Below are 15,109 nucleotides of genomic sequence, written 5' to 3' on the forward strand. Positions count from 1 at the left end.
GTCTTCACACAGTACTTTCTTTGCCTGGAATATCTTTCCCTGTAACCTGCCCATTTGTCTGGCTTACTTCTACGTACCCTTCAGAACTCATCTCAGGATTCCGCTTGTGTGGTTAGAGATCCTATGTGTGGTCACGTTAGGTACCCTTCTTATGAGCTCCCCTGTTGATATCATCTCATGCTTGTGTGATTAACTGTGTATTCACCTTTGTTCTCATGATAGTATAGTATCCTTCAGAGCAGAAGCTGTGTCTTACTCATCTGTGTATTCCCAGCACCCAGCACGGTACCTGACACACAGCAAGCACTCAATAATGAATAAAGTGGCAGAGTTGGGTTTCAAAGTCAGGTCTTTTCTCTCTGGCACAAATCTCACATTTCTTCATGCTACTTCTCAACACTGTGAATCTGAATAATTCTAAGAGCTGAGCTAGGTCTATTTTTGCCCAGCACTAATTAAAACACAGGTAAATAGATTATTATTAGTTCCATGAGGATTCAGTTGATTATTTTTTTGTACAGTCCTTCCTCCATCATTCCACCACTTGGATCATCAGAGTAGTTAGGATTACCTATATCTAAAATGATGAAACAGCTAGGCATGGTTGAGTGCACCTGTAGCCTTGGCTACTCAGGAGGCTGAAGCGGGAGGATCCCTTGAGTCCAGGAGTTGGAGGCCAGCCTGGGTAATACGCTGAGATGCTGTCATTATAAATAAATAAGTAGACTGAAAGAACTTTCTCTACACTTTTATATCGTTTTGTAACTCTTATCCTGTTGCTTCCACAATACCATTGAGGCAGAGAGAGAGTACGTACGTACTTGGGGAGCAAGGTAGATTTCATTTTTCCGGCAACTGACACTAAAAATGGATGCATCAATAGAAAGTCATCTCCCATTGTTTCCCTCAAGGTTTCTATGGATAGACATTAAAGGTTCGTGCTAAAACTTAACATTGCAAAATCCAGCTAAAATTGAAATTTTTATGCAGCGAGTTCAATCTCATCACAGAAGTTTGTAAATGGGAGGACCTTTAGAGATCCTTTAGTCCAGCACTTTCATTTAAGCTTCCATGAGGAAACTGACATAAGACCTATAATGGCTGACTTAAGGTCATCCAATCTATTGGTGCCATTATACATCTTTCAAAGGGTTTTATTTTCCATCTAAACAAATTATCTGCATCAGAATCCACCTATTTACATAGTGCTTATCATTATGATATTGCCTTTGCAATATCCTCGTTATAAAGGGGAAGGAACTGAAAACAAACAAAACAAAACAAGGTTGTCTTGTCCAGGGACATAGGGGAATTGGTAAAAGAGACAATTAGTACACAAAGTGATGGAGTTTCCTATTTGTAGTGTAGCCTTGTAATCACGCTCTGTTCTCTGAATGCCACAATGCTAACCCAAGCTTACTTGTCCTTCCTGGGCCTGGATTCCATTCAATGCTATGCCTTATTTAGTCTAAATGATTTCTCCAGCTTCAATGCGGTGTTTCTTCCCACCCCCCGCCCCACCCTGGCTTCATTTTAGGAGTATACGTAAATCTACTCTTTACTCGAGTTTGTCTTAGTTCTAGTGCTGAGGAATGAAGATTCTGGGTAAAAGAAATCGAGATGATTTTTTTTCTAGGCTTTACATTTCCAGGATGGTTTCTCAGATGACAACTGGTAGTCTACTCCTCAAATGATGACGTTTTCCACGGGAATTAGAATTTAATTGGGATAATTTGTTTTCAACGGTAAGCAAATATTTCTTTCCAAGAGGATCAGTTTGATAATGTTTTACCAGCTAGAGCTACGAGACCAAATATAAACCAGTTCTGAGAAACAGGAAGTGAACTGACTGGTCTAGTCTGAGTGTCCCTGGCGGTGACGCAAATACAGAAATCAAATTAGGAAAACAAGATATATGGGTGTAAGGCAATCGATAATAACCCACGATGCTACAACATAAGCAAGAACGCCTTTAACCCGATGCCATTCATTTTAATAACACCCTGAGCAGTTTGATTTCCACGGAAGGCGCTGGTGATTAGAGAGCAGCAGGAGCTTGGGTTCCCTAGCAACAGCATGTGCTTTTGAGACAGTCATTAGCCTTTCAGTTAATCCCATCCACCCCTTACTCCTAAATGTATGACTGACATTAAAAAAATGATGTTTTACAAAGTGCTTTGAAATTTCCAGGAGTGCAATGGAAGGGAATAATCATAATTAAAAAGTTGTCTGGAGAACTCCACTCGGGTGAAGGAAGGAATGTTCCTATGTGCCCAGCCTGTCCGTACATTTCCCTGATCTTAGTTGTAGGTTTCTGAATCCCCTGTGGGCAAAGGGCAGGGGAGGTGAAATTGTTCAGAGTTTCAGGCAGTCTCCTCACCCAACGTGAGTAGTATTGCAATGCCTCTTGGAATCACGGCTCTGACAATGGGGAGAGGAACGAGGTAGGTAGTTTGTGCGGCGAGGAGGCTGGCTGCAGGTAGGCTGGGAGGGAATGTCACAAATAGTTTTCTTTCTCCTTTCAGCCGAAGGAGATACTCTGGTCAAAGGAACTTGGGGAAAGAGGGTGGTGAAGGGAATGAAGTTCTTCTTCCTATTGATTGTTTTATTGCACCAGAGGCTGTTTGTCCAAGGCCACTGGCCAAGAGCATTATTTTCGTGGCTAAAGTGAGGTTGGGCAGGTTTCCCATCCCTTTCACTAGTTTTAAACAAGACAACCCAGAAAGCGCAGCAAGGCTCTGGGAATACGATGTGGGTTGTCTTTTCCTACTCAGCGGCACCTTAAAGCGCCAGGCCGATAGGCTGATGCGTCTCAAACCCTGAATCATTGCCTCCAGCTCTGCCCTGGGTTCAGGATGCTCCACTCCACCCTCTGTGTAGCTTGGGTCAACTTCGGGGCGTCATTCGAATAGTAATTATTGCGGCGTTTGGCTGGACATCCTTATTACGGCCTGGGTCCCTCTCAGCTGGACACTGGGCTCCTTCAGTTTGGCTGGGGTGACTTCTAGTACTTCCCGCCGCCCCAGCTTACCCCCCTGCGCGCTCCCTTCCCAAGGCGACCACCTGCACCGCCCCACTTACCATCTGCCCCGCGGGGAGGGCTCCCCCGGGCTAGCGGAGCCCTCCCTGCTCCCGGGCGGCTCAGGAGGAGCTCGGTGTTTGCCTCCAGCCCTTCGTTACCGGAGGATCAGGTTCCTCCCCTCCTCCCCCTCCAGCTCCGGCCGCCGCCGCCGCCGCCTCCTTCTTGCATGACACAGCAGAACCGCAGCTGCTGCAGCAATTCCAAGCCATCCGCCCAGGAAGCACCGCAACCGGGACTCGGGAGGGGCGGAGGGGGCGAGGCAGGGGCCACGGCCCCGGGGGATCCTTGGCCCCAGTGTGCACCACACACTCCTTTCCCAGCCCAGGGGCACGCGATCAAAATGAGGCTCAAGCTGACCAGGCCGAGCCGGAGGAACGCTGGGGCTTGGCAGCAGAAGGGATGGGACCAGAGAGAAGGGTGTGGAGGAGACCCCAGTGAGGGCCAGGACATTTCAGGTAAAGAGAGGTAAGAAGAGGCCCAAAAGTGAAGGGCCAGACTGTGAAGGTGATTAGAGGTCAAGGAGAGGTAAGGAGGTAGAGTTGCGGGGAAGAGAGACTCGAGCTGGGAAGGGGGTGGCGGTGAGGGTGGGGGTAGCTGCAGGAGAAGGAGGGCTGAGGAGGGGGTACAGCCTTTGGGGAGGCCTGAGCTGAGGCCCCAGGCAGAAAAGGGGCTGAATTGGGAGGCAAGGGGTGTAGGAGGAAAGGGATCAAAGAATTAAGCATGAAATAGGGAGGTACAACTTGGGAGAAATATTACAGAATTAAATGGGTTGGAGTGGAGCTCATTCATCATGGCTGATGAGGTAAACCGATGAGGTGGAAAGAGATAGAGTCAGGGCCAGGCCAAAAGAGAAGAACATCTTCCATCCCACTATTCAGTTTCCTGCGAAGTTTTTTCTTGATTCTGCCAATCCAGTTTCCCTTATAAAATGGAAAGGCATGAACTAAAAATCCAGAAATAGCGATCTGGCTTAGATTTACAGAATAAAATCTCCATGTCTGTAAAAAGTTTAAGACAGAAATTTGGGATTTATGGTAGAAACTTTTAAAGGGACTGTGAGTCAGTAATACCCACAGCACTCAACATTGTGAGTTTCCACACATCCCTGGACTTGAGTCAGTCTTCCCAAGTGTTTGTTAATGCTAGAAATGATGACAAAATTCGTGGTTCAAAAATATTAAAGTGCACACGCTTTTTGCTTTCTCTACATATACACAGATACATATAGGTATACTTTCTAGCGTCTAGCAAATATGGTATGGCCGAGGGATAATTATGTTGTTCTGATTATTTCCCATCAGACACCCCAGAATTTTACAGCCGACCGCCTTCTTGTCACCATTTGAAAGAATGTGTTCAGAAAAGTAATGCAAAAACTGCCACTTTGGTTTTGTCTGTACCTTCCAGGTCATATCTCCGTACCTCGCTTCCTGACACAAACAAGTTTTCACTGTTGTCAGCAACAAAGCCCTAATATAGCTGCGGAAGAGAAAAACTGCATTGCATTTTGCCTCCTGCAAGCATCGTCAACAGTTACTGGAGGAATGTAATTCCAGAAAGCTTGAAAGCCGTGGTGATGGTAATTATGTATCAAATGCCTGGTTCTATTTCTGTTATTATTGTTTTGTCATTTCTGTTCTCCCAGCGATCTGACTGAACTCGCAGAGGGACAAATCCGGTTTTTCTTTTTTGACTTTTGTCAAACTGAATCAGGCCTGATAGAAAAACTCATTGCTCTCCGGGGAAACAAAGTAGGAGCCACGAAATGTCATTTTAACAGAGCGTGGGTTTGCTGACTGTAGGAAAGGATTTGAGGACGCTCCTTCTGTTCGGCTTCCTATGTCATGAGCACAGGCTCCACGCACGCACAGACACCACGGCTCCCGGATGCTGTGGCTCCGCGATCTGGGCTCCTGCAGCGCCAGAAGCCCCTCCGGGATGCTGCGAGGGGCTCCCGGTGGGTGGAGGTACGGACGCCGCTGCGGCCGCCGCCGCCGCCGCCGCCGCCGCCAGTCCTGCTGCTGTTGTTGCTGCTGCAGTCACGTGGGAGCCCCTTTAAGTTTCCATAGAGAGGCCTCTCCGGTGTCACATGATGGACATGATATAATGAAACAACATTGTGGAGAGGAAAGCATTAGGGGAGCCCACGGCTACAAAAACAAGTGAGTGAGAAGAGGTGGGAGGAAGAGAAACTACGCCACCTCCCCTGCAGCCGAGCGCACGCAACAGCCTGGCGTGACAAGTGGGCGATGCCGGGGGGCAGGGAGCCGGGGTGCTCGACCCTGGCCGGGGACCTCACCGCCCACCGCCCACCGCGCGGAGAACAACTTTTAGCCGGCAGCCCCGGCCGGCGCGGCACCTGTCTGCGGAGTCTCCACCGCTCCTCCAGATCATCCCAGGGAAATTCTCGAAGAATACGCTCTACAAATCTACGTGCGCATCGTTTTCCCGTAGCATCGCCCCCGGGAGGAAGGAACCAGGAAAGGAGCTAAGCAGCGTGCCTTCAGCCCTGGGGTAAGTTCGCCGGGTGGGGAAGCCGGTCCCGCAGGACTTTGGGATGGGAATTTTGCTCTCCTTTGCGATCTCTGGGCGTGAAGAAGGCGTCCCCTCCGCTCCCGGCGGGGCGGATCGGCCGGCCAGTCAGTTTCCCCTTCGCACGCCCAGTGCGCCCACCCTCGCTCGGCCCGGGGCCCCCTCGCCGCCCCCCCCCGGAAGGGGTCTGCGGTTCCCGACCAGGACGTTCGGGAGACGAGCGAGGGAAGGTAGGGCTGTCGCGGGAAGCCGGCTTGTGGGAGCGATTTCGCCATGTTTGTGTTGCTACGAGCACTTTTTCCCCTTTGCTGTGGCTTGATGCCACATGGCTCCTCCGGAGCTGCTGCCGGGCTGAGAGAGTTTTTTTTTTTTTTTTTTTTTTTCAATGTCCGCATTCCAGCTAATGTTGCGCAGATAAAATTCAAACTTGAGGTAAACAGAAGAAGAGGAGGAGGAGGAGGGGAGGGGAGGGAAGGGGGGAGTGAGGGGGGGCTGTTTCCATTTCGAGATCCCACCTCTTCCCTCCGCGCAGCCCAACATCCCGAGCCTCGAGACAACTCTCGCCTTTCTCCCAAGTTCCCCACCTTTACTGTCAACAAGAAATAAGACCGGCGGGGGGGTTGGGGTGTTGGGGTGGCGTGCTTATTAATTAGAAAGGACGCGGTGTCTCGGTTCTCCACTGGAATCAGCAACTCCCTAGAACTCGGCCCTCTGGCCCCGTCCCTCTTCTCTCCGGCAGGGACGCAGGATGCCTTGGCGCACTCTGGAGACGGGGACGGGAGGGTGCGCGCCCGGGTGGGGCGAGGGGAGCCGGTCCCTTCACTCCCTCTGACTTTAGGATACCAGACAGTGTCGCTTCCACCCCACCCCAGGCGCAGGTTTCCAGAAGGCAGAGTGGGTGGGGCCCCCGATTTCCAGAAGGCGGGTTACCTAGCAGGTGTGTGGGGTGGGCATTGCTATTCGGTAAGTCTGTTGCATGGGGTAGGATGACGTGGGGAGCTTAAAAGCTTTAATGCCAGCGCAGGGGTAGAGCTGCGTCTGCTGTTTTTTTGTTTTTTGTTTTTCCTGTGTCTGTGGCAAATTAGGGAGAAAAATCAAGACGTTCCCCCCAGTCCGCCCTCGGTGTAAACGTGTGCTCCAGCTTGCAGCCCGGCTGCTGGGTGAGTGGCCGACGATCGGGGCGAGGGTGAGCTTCGTCACGGGAAAGCTGGAGGCTCCTGACAGCTCGTAGCCGTCCTTCCCCCGCCCCGCCTCAGGCGGAAGGTGTGGGTTGGGTGGTCCGAGGAGGGTGACGTCCGAGGTGGGGTGGGCACAGGCTCGGAATCCCTCCAGCGCCCGTGGCCGCAGCCCCGGTCGCCGGGGAGCGCCGTGGCAGGGAGGCGGCGGCCACGTGAGGGGTCTGCGGAAGCGCCGGAGCTGAAAGCCGGGGGCGAAGTGCGTAGCAGAGTCGTGACGGGGGTGACACGCAGCAGCCGGGGGCGGTGGGCCGCCGGAGCCGGGCGCCTCCCACACAGGGCCGGCATTCCCCGCCACGGGTGGGTGCGCACTCGCCGGCCCTCTCCCGGGAGACCGTTTCCGGGAGCGGGCGCGGGCGCGGGCGGGGCGGGGCCGGGGCGGTAAACAGGGTGGCGCCCTCTGCCCTCGCGCCCCCGGCCTGCCGGGGCGCGCCGCCGGCGGCGCCCGGGGCGGCGGAGGCGCGGTCGCGGCGCGGGGCAGCGGGGGCGCGCCCGCTCTCCGCCGCCCCCGCGCGTGCCCGCCGCCGCCCGGCGGCCTCTGTTTTTGTTTTGATGGAGCCCGCGTGCAGCTGGCGCGTGTCGAGTCACGTGCCGTGGGCGGGAGGGGGCCGAGGCGCGGGAGGCTAGGGCGCGGTGACGCGGGCCGCGAAGGGGGCGCAAGGGGGCGTGTGGCCCCCGACGGAGCTCGGGCGCGCGGGTGGCCCGGCGCTGGCTGGTGCGCTTGGCGCTCCTCGGCGAACAGTGACGGGTCCTAGTCGCAGCACCTCGGGGAGCCTCCTCCAGGCAGGAGGGCCGGCCTTCGCTGCTCGGCTCGGAACTCGGACCTTACAGGTGATGTGTGCATCCCGGTGGACGTATAGGCACTTCCCAGTGATTCTGAAGGCTGGCTGCCAGTTACACCAATTGGAGAGCTTTAAAAAGAATTCTAACACCCAGCCCAATCCCAGATCAATTGAACCCACATCCTATAGGGCCTGGACAGTGTATTTTTAACGCCCTCCTCCCCCTAAGTGATTTTGGTGCAGAGTGAGAATTTATAGAAGTAAACAGCTTGATGTGATAGCTAGTTGTGAAAGCATACCTATTTAGGGACAAAACAGGAAAAATAGCTAAAATAGCTAACATGTATTGATTTGTCACTCAGTGGGGTCTCCATGTGTCAGATACTGTGGCTACCCAAACATGGTTCTACGCGTAGAAGTACTGTTAGCTCTGTTTTATAGTTAGGGGAGTGGAAGCTTGGAGTTTAAGTGAGAGTTGATCAGGGAGGACTGCCCTGATCCAGGACCTAGAGAGGTCGAGTTTAGAACTGCTATTTTAACAGTCTTATGTCTCCTGAAAAATGTACCTTTGCTTAAGGGCTCCGTGTTTATGTGAATAATGGTAGTTATGTTTGCCTAAGGGCCAGCTTGCTTATGTGGGTATGTTTCTCCGGTTAAGATTTTTGTCTGAAAATCTTTGCTTGTATAAGGGAGGAAAGTTACTTGGTGATTCTTTAAGGACTGCAGGCGACCTTTTACAGAAGTTTACTGTGGACCGAAGAGAGAGGGGATCCCCGTAATTTGAAGTGAATAGGTTCTCTGGAAGTTTCTTGTTCTGTTTTTGAGACTTAAACATATGTGTAAAGTGAAGGCGAGAGCCCGAAAGAGGCAAATATTTTCCAAGTATTTACGTGAGCAACCACAAAGTGGTTTAGGTTGCTGGATGCGATACACTTGTGGTGTGGTCACAGCTGGATGTACCCAGAAATGCAGTGCAGTACAGAGTAGCAGAAGTTCTGCCATTAGAATTTTAGAGAGAGAAAAAAAACTGGTTTGGAGTACAGAAACTGTGGTTACATCTCCTTTCTCCCCTTAATTTGTTTCATTTGTCTTCTGATCAGATAAACTGTTGGTGGGATATTTAGATATGGGAGTAGTCCATTTCACTGGTATTTTCTGTACAGAGATTCCGGAGAAAACTCAGAGTAAACAGAGGTCTCACCCTGAAAACAAACGATCCTAGCTACAGTGTATTTGTGACCAATATGTATTATTAAGAGGTACCGTGTCACAAAGAACTTTATATTCCTACAGATTGCTGTCAAATATTGTTACCTGTATGGCAGGCATGGGTATATTATTCATCATGTTTCAGGGATTGGTTTTCATATTACTTGCAGTTTTGGTGAGGAAAGCTTATAGACCCACTCAGGCAAACCTGACCAGATCATGAGTGTCTGTGGTCTGGTGTGGAAATAGCTCTCTAGCCCTGTCTCCCTCCTCCCATTGTCCACCCACATCTTCGTTACCACCAAACACATTTTTCTCCTGTATTGCCAAACCACTTAGGGTTCCTGTGGACGGCTCTGCTTAGTTTGCTCTTCTGCTTCTTGGATAGCTCCTTCAGGAAATGTTCCCTGATTTCTCCTCATAAACCATCTAAAAAATACCCTTTCTGCGTCATCTCTGCATTGTATATATGCTTGTTTTATTGCCTTATATCACAGCATATCTCATTGTGTTTGTTACATATTGGACACGGCTACTAAATTGGGCTCTTCAAAGGTGGGAATGGTGACTTGTTTATCTGCACATCACTGGCACACAGTGAGCACTTAAGTTTATTGCATTGGTTCACAATTAAATTTATTTCCTTTTGAGTTGCGTTATCTGCGTCAGTGTTTTCCTGAATCACTCATCTTCGTTCTGAACTGTCCTCACCTCCTTATCTGCTACTAGTTGCTAGGCTAAAAACACAGCTAAAAGCACCCCAAGACAAAACTTACACGGGAAAGACACGATACTAGTAACACGTTATCAAAGAAATAGGAAGGAAGGGGCAAAATATCAGTTTTTACTTGTTTGTGAATTTCATCCTTCCTCGGCCGATTGGATGGTGTGAATTTCCTTGGTTACTAATGTATGCTGAGGGAGATACCCCCAAGGTTGTTTTTACTTTTCAACTTACTTAGAAAGGAAGAACTAGTACTAAGTTACCAGTGGACATGCTTTTATGTGCCATAACAGAGCACAGGTGCTTCGTCACATTTCATTGCTGTAATTATCAGATTGAGTATTACAGAGGTATGTTAGAACAGCACTGTCCTATAGAGCATTTGGAGAGGATAGACGTGATTTATAAATCTGTGTTTATCCAGCATGGTAGTCACTAGCCACTTAGGCTATTGAGCACATTAAGTGTGACTGATGAACTGAATTTTTTTTTTTTTTTTTTTAAACAGGGTGTTATTCTGTCACCAAGGCTGGAGTGCAGTGGTGCGATCTTGGCCCACTGCAACCTCTACTTCCCAGGCTCAAGTAGTCCTCTCACCTCAGCCTCCCTAGTAGCTGGGATTACAGGCGACTACCACCACGTCTGGCTAATGATTGTATTTTTAGTGGAGATGGGGTTTCGCCATGTTGCCCAGTCTGGTTCCGAACTCCTGGGCTCAAGCAGTCTGTCCACCTCTGCCTCCCAGAGTGCTGGGATTACAGGCGCGAGCCACTGTGCCTGGCCAGAATTGAATTTCTAATTGATAAATGTAAATATCTGCTAGTGGCTACTGTATTGGATGGCACAGTTACAGAGGATATGTCCGTGTTTAAATCTAGGATTTGACAGGTCAACATTTAGGCTAAGGTATTCTGTCTTTAAAAGTTTGCAGTCATCTTCTAGGGCTTCACACCATGCCTCCCATTCATAGATTATAAGGTGCTTAGTGGGTGATATTTTTGGCCTATGTGGGGCCTTCATATTATGAAGCATTCATGTTTTCTATGGCTTTCCATGTAGTATGTGTGGTCCCCCCCTTTCAGGAGCTGAGTGGAGGGATTATTAGTAATTATGATTATGAGTAATTATTTACAAATGGATGTGAGCCCTTGGCGTATAAACTGAATGAAATTCCTATGTATTTGATCAGTACTTTTTTCTGAGATGCATTGTGAGGGGAAGGAACTGTGCTTGTCTTGCTGACCGTTGTTATCTGCAAGGCCTAATATGCTGGTCAACAACTATCAGTGCTCATAAATATGTGTTGAATGAATGAATGAATGAATGTTCAATTAACTTAACCTCCTGTTTAGCTTCAGAGGCTGTATGATGGAGCTGAGGAGAAGTAACCAGTAACGACATCACTGACTTTATAGTTCTTCCAAGGAATGCATTCTATCCAGGGGTATTATTGTTAACTCTGTGACTCTGATTTCTTTCCTGTGAGATATGTAGTAGGAATTGTTACACTTATTTGATGACAGATTGAAAAATAAAGTCACAAGAAGATTTGGTGCTCAGGTCATACACAGAGAGTTGGAAGTATAAATTAAATAAAAGTAGTTGTTTCTATTGCTTTGTGCACTCATCCATGATAACTTTTTTTTTTTTTTTGAGATGGAGTCTTGCTGTGTCACCTAGGCTGGAGTGCAATGGCACGATCTCAGCTCACTGCAGCCTCCACCTCCCAGGTTCAAGAGATTCTCCTGCCTCAGCCTCCCGAGTAGCTGCGATTACAGGCATACGCCACCACACCCGGCTAATTTTTGTATTTTTAGTGGAGACGGGATTTCACCATATTGGCCAGGCTGGTCTTGAACTTTTGGCCTCAGGTGATCCACCCACCTTGGCTTCCCAAAGTGCTGGGATGACAGGCGTGAGCCACAGCACCCGGCCCATGATAACTTCTTCAGAGGAAATAAAATCATGCACTGAACTATGTTAGTCAGAAAGTTTGGGTTGTAAAATCAAAGTTTGTTTGGTAATTGTATATGTTAATGGAGTCTGAAAAAAGGACTGAAAATATTACCTCTAGTGTGGCACGACATTGACAAAACAACTTAAGCACGACAAACAGGAATGGAAACATTTCTTTCTTCGGCTTCCAAATCTCATGTATTCTGTGACTTTTTTTCTATGGTAATCCTAGCACCCAAGTTAGAAGCTTGCCAAACAGGATATTTAAAATGTAAATAGAAACAGTTTAATTGTGTAGATGACCACTACTAGGCTTTGAAATGTATATATATTAAAGGTATGAGACACATCAAACATTCGTCTAGAATAAGAGCCCTAAGACCAAAAACTGTAGATTTTATTTCATGTAGTAGATCCTATATTGGGGGTTGAACCTTTAAGAGGCGACACGCATATTCTGCTATCTATACAAGGCATCAGACTTAACCTACTTTGTGCCACTTGTGTGTCTGGGTTTTAGGCCTGTCTTCATCTGCAACAGCTTGTTCCCTAGGATAACTGTTGTCTTCCTATCATTCTGCCACTACATGTTCCACAAATGAAAAGTAATTTTATCATACAGTAAGTCAATCGGAAATACAAATCTGTTGTCTTTTTTTAAAAAAAGTCATAGAATACATTCCAAGATAAAAATGGGAAGACTTGTCTTTTAAGCAGTTTCTAGCCCTTTACTCCTTACTTTTCAAATATCTTTGGTGTGAACCTTCTGGGTGGGGCAAAAAAATAAGTAAATAAAAGACCCAAAACAAAAACAAAATATCAACCACGTATTCCGTCAGTTCCTGCTGTTGCCCTTGAAACCAAACCGAAACACAGCCATAACAAGACGAAACCCATCACTGCTAATAGCAACCAAAGTTAACCCAACCAACCAAACAGAAAGAGCCTGTGAGATTCGAGTTGTCATTTTTGTAGAGGTCAGTCATGTGAAGTCCTTTTTATTTTATTTTTAAAATTTTTATTTGTCTTTTTTGAGACGGGGTCTAGAATGCAGTGGCATGATCTCGGCTTATTGCAGCTTCAGCCTCCTGGCCTCAAGCAATCTTCCCACCTCAGGCTCCCAAGGAGCTGGGACTACAGGCATATTCTACCGTGCCCGGCCATTTTTTTTTTTTTTTTGTAAAGACAGTGTTTTGCCATTTGCCCAGGCTGGTCTTGAACTCCTAGCCTCTAGTGGCCTGCCCCCTCGGCCTCCTAAAGTGTTGATTTACAGGGATGAGTCACTGCACTCAGCCAAGTCTTTTTTTAAATGTGTTAAATGTAAATTACTCATGACAAAAATACTTGCCTGTTTCTGAGTAGATAGTAATGATATTAGAATTAATGCTACAAAAGATCAGGATGTCTTTTTACCTAGAAGATCCTATGGGACTACTTGGATTCAGGTACATGGTTTAAGAATCATTTTGAAGGTCACTAACTTGTAAGAGTTTGAGGATGTTACTGACTTCACTTCTTTCTCATCAGTGGAGTGGTTGGATTGAACCCGTGGTTCTCTAACTTTGGTGTGTTTCAGAATCACTTGAAGAACACACATTATTGGGTCCCACCCCAGAGTTTCTAACTCAGTAGGTCTAGGGTGGGGTCACTAATGTATATTTCTTATAAGTTTTCAGGTAATGCTGGCCAGAGGGTCATACTTGGAGAACCACTGGGATAGACGGTCTCTTCTAAAGTTCTGTGATTTTTTTTTTTTTGCCTGTTTCCCTCCCCACCCTTTTCAAGTTTAGCAGTTATCACTGCTTGATTTCTTTTTTTTTTTTTTTCTCTTTTGAGACAGATTCTCGCTCTGTCGCCCAGGTTGGAGTACAGTGGCGTGATCTTGGCTCACTGCGACCTTCACCTTCTAGGTTCAAGTGATTCTCCTGCCTCAGCCTCCCATGTACCTGGGACTACAGGTGTGTGCCACCACACCCACCTAATTTTTTGTATTTTTAATAGAGATGAGGTTTTACCATGTTGACCAGGATGGTCTCAATCTCCTGACCTCATGATCCGCCCACCTCAGCCTCCCAAAGTGCTGGGATTACAGGCGTGAGCCACCACGCCCGGTCCCTGCTTGATTTCTAAAGGATTAGGTCATTTAAAAATTGTTCCATGGCAGACTGAGTTGTAAAAGTTTAAAATGAATTAAATTAATTTTATTTTGAGAATTTCTTGAGAACTCCATATATTTTCTAAAAATACTGGGTCTGTTAAACTTCAGATTGGGTATTCCTACTTAGGTAAGTAGAATACAAATCCCCAGTTAAAATATATTAAAGTATTTCTTTTTTTTTTTTTTTGAGAGGGAGTTTTGCTCTTGTTGCCTGGGCTGGAATGCAATGGCATGATCTCGGCTTACTGCAACCCACGCCTCCCAGGTTCAAGCAATTCTCCTGCTTCAGCCTCTGGAGTAGCGTGGATTACAGTCATGTGCCACCACGCCTGGCTAATTTTGTATTTTTATTAGAGACAGGGTTTCTCCATGTTGGTCAGGCTGGTCTCAAACTCCTGACCTCAGGTGATCAGCCCACCTCTGCCCCCCAAAGTACTGGGATTACAGGTGTGAGCCACCGTGCCCGGCCATATTAAAGTATTTCTGATTTTATTAAATAACAAAACTATTTGCTACTCCTTAAACCTAAATGTTGCATTAGATCTAACTAAGTGCCTTTTATTTACAAATGGTCTCACTCTGTCACCCAGGCTGGAGTGCAGTGGCACAGTCATTGCTCATTGCAGTCTCAACCTCCTGGGCTCAAGTGATCCTCCCACCTCAACCTCCTGAGTAGCTGGGACCACAGATGTATGCCACCACGCTCAGCTAAACAAAAAATGTTTTTTCTAGAGACGGGATCTTGCTTTGTTGCACAGGCTGGTCTTGAACTCCTGGGTTCAAGCCATCCAATTGCCCCAGCCTCCCACAGTGCCGGGATTACAGGAGTGAGCTACTATGCCTGACATATTTATTTTTAGAAATGGGCTCTTGCTAGATTGCCTAGACTGCCCTTGAACTCCTGGGCTCAAGTAATCCACCCCCCTCAGCCTTCTGAGTAGCTGGGACTACAGGTGCATGACACTGCATGTAGTCTTTTCTTAATATGCAGCCACAGAGCATAATGCAGCACATTTTATAGTTGTGGACTCACTAGATAAAATGATTTTCATGAGACATAGTTTATTTCTAGACAAAACTCCATGGATTTGGGTCCATAGTAGACTGTGACAGCATTAACTTGGACACCCCCCGAAGATAACTGCTTCGTGGAAGAATCATGGTTGCAGGAAGGAAATGCCCTTGAGGGGCATGGATGAGTAGGTCAGGGCACAATCATTCCTGATTTTGATGACCTTGGAGAACAGTGGTGGCTCTGTAGTTTCTAAATGAGGGAACTGTGGGGCTGGAATCTGGTAGGAAAGGGAGTGGGGTTACTAGGAGACTTGTCTTAAAGCAGGCTTTTGCATAACCAGCACAGCGTTCTTTCTTAGGGTTTATTTTTGTGGGGAGGGAAGGTCTTGGGAAGGCATTGGTGGAGATTCCAAGACA

General features: G+C 47.7%; 1 protein-coding gene and 1 long non-coding RNA gene across 4 annotated transcripts in view; one reads left to right on the forward strand and one right to left on the reverse strand.

The window, feature by feature from the left end:
* MKLN1 (muskelin 1) overlaps positions 1-3,191 on the reverse strand; it is a 411,699-nt gene extending 408,508 nt beyond the window's left edge. For both annotated transcript variants that reach the window (XM_064373441.1, XM_064373440.1), the window contains exon 1: positions 3,082-3,191. The gene's annotated coding sequence lies outside the window, so the exon portion shown is untranslated. The remainder of the gene's footprint in view (positions 1-3,081) is intronic.
* A 2,209-nt stretch (positions 3,192-5,400) lies between these two features.
* The window catches only part of LOC105732014 (uncharacterized), a 239,360-nt gene continuing 229,651 nt past the window's right edge, over positions 5,401-15,109 (forward strand). For both annotated transcript variants that reach the window (XR_010341610.1, XR_010341611.1), the window contains exon 1: positions 5,401-5,596. This is a non-coding gene — a long non-coding RNA (uncharacterized LOC105732014). The remainder of the gene's footprint in view (positions 5,597-15,109) is intronic.

Source organism: Aotus nancymaae, unplaced genomic scaffold (assembly GCF_030222135.1).
Source record: "Aotus nancymaae isolate 86718 unplaced genomic scaffold, 86718_ANA_hifiasm-v0.15.2.pri h1tg000002l, whole genome shotgun sequence".
NCBI classification, from domain to species: Eukaryota; Metazoa; Chordata; class Mammalia; order Primates; family Aotidae; genus Aotus; species Aotus nancymaae.